Raw genomic sequence first — 13,464 nt, forward strand, 5'->3', positions numbered from 1 at the left:
ACCGTCAAATCTTGGGTGAGAACCTCCTTCCCTCAGCCAAGGCATTGAAAATGGGTCGTGGATGGGTATTCCAGCATGACAATGACCCAAAACACACGGCCAAGGCAACAAAGGAGTGGCTCAAGAAGAAGCACATTAAGGTCCTGGAGTGGCCTAGCCAGTCTCCAGACCTTAATCCCATAGAAAATCTGTGGAGGGAGCTGAAGGTTTGAGTTGCCAAACGTCAGCCTCGAAACCATAATAACTTGGAGAAGATCTGCAAAGAGGAGTGGGACAAAATCCCTCCTGAGATGTGTGCAAACCTGGTGGCCAACTACAACAAAACGTCTGACCTCTGTGATTGCCAACAAGGGTTTTGCCACCAAGTACTAAGTCATGTTTTGCAGAGGGGTCAAATACTTATTTCCCTCATTAAAATGCAAATCAATTTATAACATTTTTGACATTTTTTTGTTGTTATTCTGTCTCTCACTGTTCAAATAAACCTACCATTAAAATTGTAGACTGATGATGACTTTGTCAGTGGGCAAACGTACAAAATCAGAAGGGGATCAAATACTTTTTTCCCTCACTGTATGTTCTGTGTGGTGGTTGTGGCGATGTCTCTGTACACCGTGGTTGGATCATGGTTCCAACTTGGGAAGGAAGAGCGAAGGCTCCTTATCTGGGGCCAGGGTTTGTGACCAGCCGCTTCAGAGGTCCTACCGCCATCAACACCAACACTGCAGGTACTACTGGATTGCAGACTGTAAACACAAATTGTACAGAAGAGCATATAAAGGTTTACAGTATATAAGAAACTCTTTGCTGTACACAGACACATATTATAAAATGTAAACACAGTCAAGCCCATCTCTAACTCTGATTCAAGTAGAATATGGAGCCATTGAAGTTTATTATAAAAAATGTCCATACAGTCGTGCTTTGCTGCCACAGGGTGCCTTGAACGTGTGCATGGCATCATGAAATCAGGAGAATACCAAGGTCTCCGTTGAAGGTCATGGGTCTTCCAGCAGGACACTTCAAAAAGCACCCAGGAATGGTTCAAGAGAAAACGCTGGACTGCTCTGAAGTGGCCAGCAATGAGTCCATTGAAAACTTATGGAGATCTAAAAACAGCAGTTGGGAGATGACACACTTCAAATCTGAGAGAACTGGAGCAGTTTGCACAAGAGGAGTGGGCAAAACTGCCAGTACAGAGGTGCAGGAAGCTCATCGATGGCTATAGGAAGCGCTTGATTGCAGTTATTTTGACTAATGGCTGTGCTACCAAATATTAAGTCTAGGGTGTCAATAATTTTGTCAATGCCATTTGTTTAGTTTCTGATTTAAGTGGATATATTAAGTTATGAATAAAAAACTAAGGTTCTGTAATATTAACAGTGAAATAAGGAATTGTGGAGACCAAATACTTTGGTCAATTTCAACTTGTTTTTTGGGAAAATTGTGAGTAACTTGACAAAACCACAAGGGTGCCAATATTTTTGGCCACGACTATGTGTTGATTAAATAATTAAGTATAATGACTGATAAGGGAAACTCAGTCCCTGCAATGACACAAACATAACCAAGTCAGTCAGCACAGTACAATATGTATTTATTTTCAACAAAATTGTCATTTACTCGCATAACTTTGAAGCACAGTACTTCAATTGCACAAAACGATACAAGTAGATTAACTTTTCTCACTATGGTAACATTTGACCTTTTCTGTAAATCTGGTACCCTCGCTTTGATAAAATGAATTTTAGAATACTTTGGAAAATGTTCAACATTACATTACACACAGCTTCACTACTTCATGTCACGTAAACATGAATTAAGGCACTATCCTTATCTCACTATAAAACACCAGTATCAAACAGGACAAAATTGTCACTCTTCATCAGTGAAGCATTTTTACAGACACCATCACACCAACCATCACCATATCATCTACTCTGCCTCATCATACTCATTCTTTCCTCAGTTCATCTCATCCAGTTCCCTACTACATCAAAAACCAACAGAATTAACTACAAACAAACAAACTAACTAGTACTACATTACATGTCACTATACATGGGCCATGTGCATTTTCTGCTGGTGTATCCTGAGGTAGCTCCTCTCTGAGAACCTCTTCCCGCAGAGTGTACAGGCGAACAGCCTCTCTCCCTTGTGGACCTTCAGGTGCATCTTCAGCTGGTGCTGGTGGGAGAACCTCTTCTCACACTGGGGCAGCTGTAGGATTTCTCCCCTGTGTGGACACTCTGGTGCCTCTTCAGGTTGAACAAGTGTGAAAAACTGGCCCGGCACAGGTGGCAATTAAACGGTTTCTCCCCTGTATGGACCCTCTGGTGCCTCTTCAGGCTGAAAGAGTGTGAAAAACTGGCCCAGCACAGGTGGCAGCCGAAGGGTTTCTCCCCGGTGTGCATCCTCTGGTGGATCTCCACCTGTTTGGGGAAACTGAAGGCTTTCCCACAGAACGAACACGGGAAGCGCTTCTCTTTGGCGCTGCCACCTTTACTGATTCTGTCTCTACTACTGTCATTTGTCAATGGGCTTGTGTTGCCATTTAGTGTTGAGGCATTGGCATTGTCTGATGTCTGGTTTAACATTAGGACAGTGTGAGGAGGATGAAGGCCAGGGAGTGTCTGTGTTGTCGCAGGGTCCATGTTCCAGTTTATAGATCCTATAGAAGGCAGGCTGAAGGCAGCAGCTGTTAGGGGGTTAACCTGAGGTGACATCAGTCTCTCTGAATCACAACTATAGGAGCAGGACGGATCATTGCTAGCCGATTCTGTGTCTGTTCTCACACGGACACCTCCCTGTCCCCGCAGACCAAATCTACGCCTCGCCCTAGTCTCAGCCAGTCTGTTGTCATGGAGACTAAGTTCAACTGTTGTTTTGTAATCGACCGTCTGTTTCTGGTTGTGGTTAACTGTGTTGTTCCCCAGTCCAGAGTTTAAGACGCTGTTCCATTCACTGACCACTATGTCACCTCTGGTCCTGGCCAGCTCAGTGAAGTTGTCCCCTGGGCCCTTGGCTGCACTGGTCTGGGTCTGGAAATCCAAGATGGCCGCCCAGTCTCCTCTGTTAGCCTCCAGCCAACCACCTGCAGGAAGAGGTTACAAACTAGACTACAAACATGGCAGAGAAAACTCTACATATGGAGTTTTTTTGAGTCAATTACATGGTCAAGTTCATACATTGTGTTTCTTTTGTATGTAAACGTTAGTTGTATTGATTTCATTTTATGACTGATAATAGCCAGGCGCATCACTATTCCCACTGAAGATCTATTACTGTATGTAGGCTATATGTATTTCTTCCTTACCTTGCTCCCCCATCTTTACTCCACTCAGCAGATCAATGCTCTCTGGTCCGTCCTCTATTGTCTCCTCTTTGACTAGCAGCAGATCAGACTTCCCATTCTCCATGTCTACTGACTGTAAGAGATACAGAGTGAGAGGATGTTGGATCAAGAAATGTGATAAGAGCACCTTGCTATGGAGCATATTCTGATTGGGCAATGAGGGATTGCTATGAGTATTATGCAAACATGGTAGTTGATTTGATACTATACTAATGGTTGGATAATTCAATGGCATGGTCCCACACTTAAGACACAATTAATTAAGACCTGACCTAATATCATTCAGACAGTAGTTCACAGAGGCCTCACCTCAGTGTGGCTGTGTGTGGTCCTGTGCTGCTCAGCTGGTTCCTCTGTGGGTTCAGGAGGAGGTGAAGTCTGGTTGTCCTCCATGACCATGGTCCCCTCAGGGTTCCCCAGACCCTCCTCACACCCCTCCTCCTTCACCAGCAGCACCTCTGGACCCTCCTCCTCCTGGAATAGAGAGGTGATACAGATTACACAGACATACACTACCAGTCAAAAGTTTTGACACACCTACTCATTCAAGGGTTTGTCTTTATTTGTACTTTTTTTTTACATTGTAGAATAATAGTGAAGACATCAAAACTATGAAATAACACATATGGAATCATGTAGTAACCAAAAAAGTGTTAAACGAATATATATTTTAGATTCTTCAAATAGCCACCCTTTGGCATTCTCTCATCCAGCTTCATGAGGTAGTCACGTGGAATGCATTTCAATTAACAGGTGTGCCTTCTTAAAAGTTAATTTGTGGAATTTCTTTCCTTCTTAATGCGTTTGAGCCCATCAGTTGTGTTGTGACAAGGTGGGGGGGGGGGGGTTATACAGAAGATTGCCCTATTTGGTAAAAGACCAAGTCCATATTATGTCAAGAACTGCTCAAATAAGCAAAGAGAAACGACAGTCCATCATTACTTTAAGACATGAAGGTCAGTCAATACGGAACATTTTAAGAACCTTTAACGTTTCTTCAAGTGCAGTCGCAAAAAAACATCAAGCGCTATAATGAAACTGGCTCTCATGAGGACCGCCACAGGAATGGAAGACCCAGAGTTACCTCTGCTGCAGAGGATAAGTTCATTAGAGTTACCAGCCTCAGACATTGCAGCCCAAATAAATGCTTCACAGAGTTCAAGTCACAAACACATCTCAACATCAACTCTTCAGAGGGGACTGTGTGAATCAGGCCTTCATGGTCGAATTGCTGCAAAGAAACCACTACTAAAGGACACCAATAAGAAGAAGAGACCTGCATGGGCCAAGAAACACGAGCAATGGACATTAGACTGGTGGAAATGTGTCCTTTGGTCTGGAGTCCAAATATGAGATTTTTGGTTCCAAATGCTGTGTCTTTGTGAGACACGGTGTGGGTGAACGGATTATCTCCGTATGTGTAGTTCCCACCGTAAAGCATGGAGGAGGAGGTGTTATGGTGTGGGAGTGCTTTGCTGGTAACACTGTCTGTGATTTATTTAGAATTCAAGGCACACTTAACCAGCATGGCTACCACAGCATTCTGCAGCGATATGCCATCACATCTGGTTTGGGCATAGTGGGACTATAATTTGTTTTTCAACAGGACAATGACCCAACACACCTCCAGGCTGTGTAAGAGCTATTTTACCAACATGGAGAGTGATGGAGTGCTGCATCAGACAACCTGGCCTCCACAATCCCCCGACCTCAACCCAACTGAGATGGTTTGGGACGAGTCGGACGGCAGAGTGAAGGAAAAGCAGCCAACAAGTGCTCAGCATATGTGGGAACTCCTGCAAGACTGTTGGAAAATCATTCCAGGTGAAGCTGGTTGAGAGAATGCCAAGAGTGTGCAAAGCTGTCATCAAGGCAAAAGGTGGCTATTTGAAGAATCTCAAATATAAAATATATTTTGATTTATTTAACAGTTTATTGGTTTCTACATGACTCCATATGTGTTATTTCATAGTTTTGATGTCTTCACTACTTTTCTACAATGTAGAAAATAGTACAAATAAAGAAAAACCCTTGAATGAGTAGGTGTGTCCAAACTTTTGACTGGTACTGTACACTCCCTCAGGTACGTACACACGCACACACAGATAATAAACACACTTTAATCATGGAGTGTTTACTCCCCCCCCTCCCTACATTTGAGTCCTATACTATAGTTACAGACTGACTTCATTGTTGTTAAACCCATCATGGTGGACATAAATATGATGTGGGTAAATATGAGTCATCATCAGACAAACCTGACTCAACTATTTTGATGTGCACAGTAGGTGTTTGTTAGTGTGTGGGTATATGTAGGTACAGTGCAGTGAAGGCTGCTGAGGGGAGAACAGCTCATAATAATGGCTGGAATGGAGTAAATGGAATGGTATCAAAAACATGGTTTTCCTGGCTTTGATACCATTCCATTCACTCTATTCCATCCATTAAACTTCATTCCAGCCATTATTATGAGCCGTTCTCCCCTCAGCAGCCTCCACTGGTACAATACCTTCAGAAAGTATTCATACCCCTTGACTTTTTCCACATTTTGTGTTACAGCCTAAATGTCAAATTGATTAAATTGAGTTTTTTGGGGGGGTCACTGGCCTACACACAATACCCCATAATGTCAAAGTCGAATTATGTTTTTCAAATGTTTTACTAATTAATTAAAAATGAAAAGCTGAAATGTCTAGAGTCAAAAAGTATTCAACCCCTGACTTTAAGACAGTTATATAGTTATAATGATAATGGCTGTGATAGGAGAACAGAGGATGGATCAACAACATTGTAGTTACTCCACAATACTAACCTAATTGACAAAGTGAAAAGAAGGAAGCCTGTACAGAATAGAAATATGCCTAAACATGCATCCTGTTTGCCACAAGTAATACTACAAAAAATGTGACAAAGCAATTAACGTTTTGTCCTGAATACATTTTACATTTTAGTCATTTAGCAGACGCTCTTATCCAGAGCGACTTACAGTTAGTGAGTGCATACATTATTATTTTTTATATATATATATTTTCTTTTTTTTACTGGCCCCCCGTGGGAATTGATCCCACAACCCTGGCGTTGCAAACGCCATGCTCAACCAACTGAGCTACATCCCTGCCGGCCATTCCCTCCCCTATCCTGGACGACGCTGGGCCAATTGTGCGCCGCCCCATGGGTCTCCCGGTCGCGGCCGGCTACGACAGAGCCTGGATTCGAACCAGGATCTCTAGTGGCACAGCTAGCACTGCAATACAGTGCCTTAGACCACTTCGCCACTCGGGAAAGTGTTATGTTTGGGGCAAATCCAATACAACACATTACGGAGTACCACTCTCCATATTTTCAAGCATAGTGGTGGCTGCATCATGTTATGGGTATGCTTGTAATCGTTAAGGACTGGAGAGTTTTTCCTGGATAAAAAAGAAACGGAATGGAGTTAAGCACAGACAAAATCCTAGGGGGAAACCTGGTTCAGTCTGCTTTCCACCAGATACTGGAAGATGAATTCACCTTTCAGCAGGACAATAACCTAAAACACCAAATTCCAAATCTACACTGGAGTTGCTTGAAACCTGAAAATGGTTGTCTAGCAATGATCAACAACCAATTTGACAGAGATGTAATATTTTTTTAAATAATAAATGGGCAAATGTTGCACAATCCAGGTGTGGAAATGTATGCACTCACTAACTGTAAGTCGCTCTGGATAAGAGCGTCTGCTAAATGACTAAAATGGAAATGGAAATGGAAAGCTCTTAGAGACTTACTCAGAAAGATTCACAGCTGTAATTGCTGCCAAAGGTGATCCTAACATGTATAGACTCAGGGGGTTGAATACTTATCTAATCAAGATAGTGTTTTATTTTTCATGATTTTTTAAAATACATTTTAGAAAAAAAATTCACTTCGACAGAGTATTTTTTGTAGCTCGTTGACAAAAAATGACAATTGAATCCATTTTAAATCACACTTTGTAACACAACAAAAATTGAAAAAGTCAAGGGCTGTGAATACTTTCTCTAGGCACTGTATGTAGGCCCTTAGTGTATATTGGTTATAAAGCACTCTTGGGTGTATGTAGAATAGGGTGATATCAGATGTGATGTATACTAAAGAGAGTCCCAATGAAAGTCTTAATGAAAAGTCAATTTTGTGTTTATTAAACATAAAGTTTTATATATACCATATGAAAACCACACATACACGTCTTAGCAAAAAATTGCAATGAACTTGATAAACTGCATTAATTTTCTCATTAAAAGTGCATTGGGAAAAAAATACGGTCGTTGAATAGAAGTAATGAAATAGGCATTTGTGAACAAATGTCTGAATTTGCAATATATTCTACCCCAATATATTCAACACTGAAATCTGTTACTCTCGTTATTCCAAATGCATCTGTGGATATTTTCTGCTGACAACAACGAAAAGTAATCTTTGTCTTTAATGCAATGTTTGATCTAAACATCAGAAGATATCGAGTGGAATGGTTTCTATGTTATAGAGTGGAATGTTGTTTCTGCTGGTGTATCCTGAGGTAGCTCCTCTCAGAACCTCTTCCTGCAGTGTGTACATGTAGGGCTGTGGCGGTCATGAAAATGTGTCAGCCATTAACTGTCATGCAAAATGACCACCGGTCTCACGGTAATTAACCATGTAATTAACAAACACGGTCAGCTTCTCCGGGTTTCCACGCATACAAGCCACTGATGCGCGCCTGTGGAACATCTACAATTAAAATAAGTATTATAAATCCATTTAATATACACCATCACAATAGATCCATTATTTATTATAAGCAGGTGTTAAGAAACATGATATGAAGAAAATGTATTTCAGAAGAACAGAATTTCATATTCTGAGTCGGCGTACTGTATGTTACTGATCTGGCTATGCCATGCCAATAGCAGACAAGATATGCTTAATTCCTGTGCAATTATGATTATTTTATATTATATGATTTTATTGTTAGAAGAATATAAGTGGACATTGATTAATAGAAAGGATATTTTTCTCTAACGACTGCCGAGCAAGTGCGCAATGGAGTGGCTATTCTGTGTTGAATGTAAAAAGTGATATTATTATTATTTTTTATCATTTGAAACAGGTCCTATACACTTAATTTAAAGTTTTACATTTTACATTTTAGTCATTTAGCAGACGCTCTTATCCAGAGCGACTTACAGTTTTATTTTATTTTTTTCATACCCCCCGTGGCAACTTTAGTTGTGAGACAAACCTTAGAATGTCTTCGAAATCAAAACATATGGGCTGGCTGCATGATGCGACTATTGATGATTTGAAAGAGTTGCAAAAAAGGCATGCGCTCCGTTTCTTGCCTAGACTGCACAAGCTGTTCATTAGTCGCTCATTCACAAGTGATAATATTCTCTCCCATCAGACTATTCTCAATTTAATAAGGTCTTTAAATATTATACTAAATAATATATTTGTGAAATTAGTTTAGATTTAGAATGGGCCATTATCAGCTGCATGGGCATGCCATCCATGTGCACTTGAATAGCGAACGATAGTATAGCCTTAATTAATATGCTTGTACTGGACAGTGTTGATGAAATACGAACGCTATAATAGGTGTGTTGGATAAATGACCAGCTCCTGACTCTAATCATTAATTCAATATGAATAAGATTTATTTGATTTCATTCTTCATTAATGTAACCACAATGTTCAGTTGAAATGACTCGCATATGCACGCACCAACAGCAGGGACATCTTATTGATAAAATACATACAGTGCTATGAAAAAGTATTTGCCCCCTTTCAAATTCTCTACTTTTGCATATTTGTGATACTGAATGTTATCAGATCTTCAACCAAAACCTAATATTAGATAAAGGGAACATAAGTGAACAAATAACAACAATAATTACATATTTATTTCATAAACAAATTATGCAACACCCAATTCCCCTGTGTGAAAAAGTAATTGCCCCCTTACACTCAATAACTGGTTGTGCCACCTTTAGCTGCAATGACTCCAACCAAATGCTTCCTGTAGTAGAGAAAATTAGAAAGGGGGAAAATACTTTTTCATAGCACTGTATATAAAATGTGGATTTGGGCTAATTCACCATCTGAGTAAGTGGAAACTGAAAATGCATTAGCTAGAAAACGAAATATAATATGCTGATAGTGAGCTGTGTAATTGATTAATCTAACAGTTAATGTGGTTAGTTAACAGTTAATGTAATGTCCTGAAAACTTTGCAGTGCACCCAATGTCTATAGGCCTATGCAATCACTGCAAATGGCAGAATTTGCACCGCTCCGCTCCATATAAGCTATATCTCAAAGCCATAGCCTACTAGACACTTTGGTTAAAAAAGGTGCTCCATCGGTCCATATTGAGAGTTGAGAAATAAATATAATACCTACAGAAATCTGAGACCCTCCTCTTTCCAACAGTCACAACAGTAGGCCTATTTGCTTTCAAAACTATGATTTTCCCGCAATTGCAATTTGAAATGTTGCAATCACAACGCATTTCTCTCCCTCGCCTCTCCCACCCACTTGGAGCGCAGAGAGAGATAGAGCGTGGTTTGGAGAATGGATGAGATATTTCGGATAACAGCAGCAAGTCTATTTCAATATAAAAATGTGGAACTTGAAATTGAATGTCATGGTCAGTACACCCGCATTTCAGAATGCAACACACATGTAAAAAGAGAAAAAATATTCCAGCAGATTATTCAAGTTCAATCATGAAGTGTTTGATGCGATTTTCAAAGCATTAGTATTAAATGTCAGAATGACTTGAGGGACAATATAGCGTTGAGTACCAGGCCATTAGCGTCTTGAGCAAGTTTGGTAGTCTACTAACGCCCATCAGCACCATTCATTTACAGAGCGCAGTTTGAGTAGCCCAGTTACCATGACTCAACGTTCACGTGGAATTTGACTCATGACTCGTGACCACTGGTGTGGCGGTAATACGGTCGATGTAACAGCCCTACACACAGGGGAACGGCCTCTCTCCCGTGTGGACCTTCAGGTGCATCTTCAGCTGGTGCTGGTGGGAGAACCTCTTCTCACACTGGGGGCAGCTATAGGATTTCTCCCCTGTGTGGACCCTCTGATGCCTCTTCAGGTTGCAAGCCTGGGCGAAGCGCATGTGACACTGGGTACAGCTGTAGGGTTTCTCCCCTGTGTGGATCCTCTGGTGGATCTCCACCTTCTGGGGGCGGCTGAAGCCTTTGTTACAGAACATGCAGAGGAACCGTTTCTCTTTACTATTGGCTGATGTGGCTCCTCTTCCCTGAGCCTGGACTCTAGCCCTGTCGTTTGAGTTCAATACCTGATCGAAAAGGACACGGCCGTGTGAATCGGAAGGTGCCATCGACGTGGACACTGGGTTGGGATCCCTGAGTGTGTGTAACGGAGAGTGGGTTGAGACATTTGGATTTGTCTGTAAACTTTCCCTGTAGTCTAAGAAGTCACTGGTGTTGCCCTGCGAGTGTCCTTCTCCTAAGTGAGTCTCGTCTGCATTCCATGTCAGAGGAGTGTCGCCTTCCACTTTCACAGTCACCTCATCTACGACCAGACCCTCCCCTTTCTTATCTAGGCACCCTTCAGAGTATACACTACTACTGTACCGGTTCCAGTCCCCTCTCATTGGATTAGTCTGTGTATCTAAGCCCACAGGCATGTCACCAGGTATCATCTCTGTAGCGTATGAACAGGACGGATCACTGCCAGTCTGTAACGTGCTACCTGAGTCCTGATGGGACAGAACCGTCCTCGGGCTCGTGTTACCGTAAAGTAAATTCTCTGAGCGGGGAGGAGGAGAACAACCCTGACGCCCCAGACCCATTAAAGTCTCTGTATCTGTCTCTGACTTGAGGACGGCGTTCAGCGTTCCACTGACCTCCGTGATGCTTTGTCGAGTTATGGGCGGCGCTGGGGCGGTGGTGGGGTCCTCCGTGGCTACAGGGGGCGCTCCAGCCGTTCCAGTCTGGATGTCTCTTCTGTGCCATGAGTCCTCCTCTTCTTGAGACCTCTCCAGCTTGACCCCAGGACCTCCAGCCTCTGCATCCTGACACAAGAAGAGGGGAGATTATTACTGATACATGAGTAGAATTGAATAACAATGTTGTAGGGAAATCTCACAAGCTCCCCTATGGCAGATAAATTAGGATGTACATGTAAGCAAGTGAATAGCTGAGGGAAGCCTTTCTGAAATAAACTGGCCACATTTGATGTACTGTCATTTTGATGTACTATTATGACACTAACCTCTATCACGATAACATGCTGGGTTGAGGTTCCACTCCCCTCATCAACAGTGATTGGTTGGTCATCTCTCCATGTATTGTGTCCCGCTGGCTTCACAAAGCTCCTGTGGCCTCCAGTGAGATGTCCTTCACCTGAGAGTGATTTGAGGAAAATAGGTGGTTAGGTTAGCTACTGTAAATGCTCAACGCTATGTTGTACACTGTCTAAAATTGGCAAGGATGTAAGGTAACACTTCAAATAACTTCTTGATATAGTATTTATAGATCAGTAGATTATATTCCATGCATCCTATTGTTTTCAATTAGCAACTAATAGGAAATGCAGTAAATCAAGAAACTGGTTAGAATATGATTGTGTCTTTGTGCAAGATAGCTTAGTAATCAGGGGCATTATTGCATACAATCCAAAAACTGACCAGGATGGAATTCTGGTTAACCAAATGTGGTTAACACATTTAAAGTCACATATGCGCAGAGGGGAACGGGGCGACCGTCTGCAAAATGTATCTCTTGCTTTTTCCACATTTTACATTCATAAATAGTTCACATAAATACAATTCAACTTTCACATCAATACATTTTAGTTCATAATTACATAACGTGATTTACAGATTTAAGTGTCCATGGGAGTTTTTGGAGTCCATCTTATTTCTTATTGTTAGTTCTGTTTTAATTTGTAATTTTTTTAATTGAACAAACCGTTATTGCATAGTCATAATGCATATTGCCTTCCAAATGTTACTGTTCACAATGCATATTATTGTCCACCATAATTCTTTAGTAATGTAATCCACGTGAGTATCGAATACACCGTGAAAGACAGACTTGGAATTTATACATACATTTTCTGACAATTGTGCACTGAGTATTTTTTTTTACATTCTTGTTTCTGCAGGGTTCTGGTTGCGGTATGCAACTTCACCACCATATTTAATCAGATATCACTTTATAAATCGTTTTGTTCAAGTTTCAAAATTAATATTTAAATGTATGAAATTGACTGAGATACCAGATATTTTGGTTCCGTAACCGTATTAAAATCCCCACATAAAATTACGGAATATCCCACACATAAACAGCCACTTATGTACCTCTTGCGGTTCCTCTATATCGGTCGAGGATCTTGACACTTCTGGGACGAGTGGCAAGAACGCGCTCTCGCATTGTCTTGTCTGCGCGGTCCCGTGACACCTTCAGTTCCAGTAGCTGTAGTTTCCTCTGTAATGCCCTGTTTTCTTTCTGGCTTTGAGTTATTTCCAAACGAAACACTGCATAGTCGTTGTCTACGAGTTTACAAACCTCTGCCACGGCTGCATTCGCTAGCACCTCCATGATGGAGGCTATTTGAGTGTGAAAAACCATACCGTTAGCCATTGTTAGCAGCTTGCTACCTAGGGTTACCTAGATAACATCAACCTGTACTGTCTCCAACGCGAATTAAAGACTACCTGGGATAAGTATGTGATGCTGTGCAGGGTGTTAATAAACGTCTAAATAACAAAAACGCTAACGTAGAAATTGTTCTTGGTCACTGTTCACTTCCGTTTAATTCGTCTTCTTCTTGTAGTTCTCCGGCAGACTAGACGCTTTGTTGCGTTTTGCTGCCTTTCACAGGTCAGAGAGTGAATAGCACATTTTGATCACAAAAAAGGGAAAATTAGGAAAACATCAATTGCACCACCATCTAACCCTAGATATATCCCACTACTAATTTGACCCAATCAGATCCTACACCAGGCTGTTGGCCTGGGAGGCTGGAACCCCTTCTCTCAAAACCCTGTGTAGTTCTTCAGCACTAAAATCTGACACCCAAAAACGTTTCTGCTGCTGTTACTACCAAACCTATCTTCTGGGA

At 41.5% G+C, this 13,464-nt stretch overlaps 1 pseudogene across 1 annotated transcript; it reads right to left on the reverse strand.

The window, feature by feature from the left end:
* Positions 1–1,955: 1,955 nt before the first annotated feature.
* Positions 1,956–13,172, reverse strand: LOC311110399 (annotated as a pseudogene). Its single transcript has 6 exons — positions 12,701–13,172; positions 11,611–11,741; positions 11,243–11,410; positions 3,665–3,829; positions 3,317–3,428; positions 1,956–3,094 (listed from the first exon to the last, which is right to left on the reverse strand). The product of its transcript is annotated as an uncharacterized misc_RNA (transcript).
* Between the last annotated feature and the right edge of the window lie 292 nt (positions 13,173–13,464).

Source organism: Coregonus lavaretus, assembly GCF_964263955.1.
Source record: "Coregonus lavaretus genome assembly, contig: SUPER_35_unloc_5, whole genome shotgun sequence".
NCBI lineage: Eukaryota > Metazoa > Chordata > Actinopteri > Salmoniformes > Salmonidae > Coregonus > Coregonus lavaretus.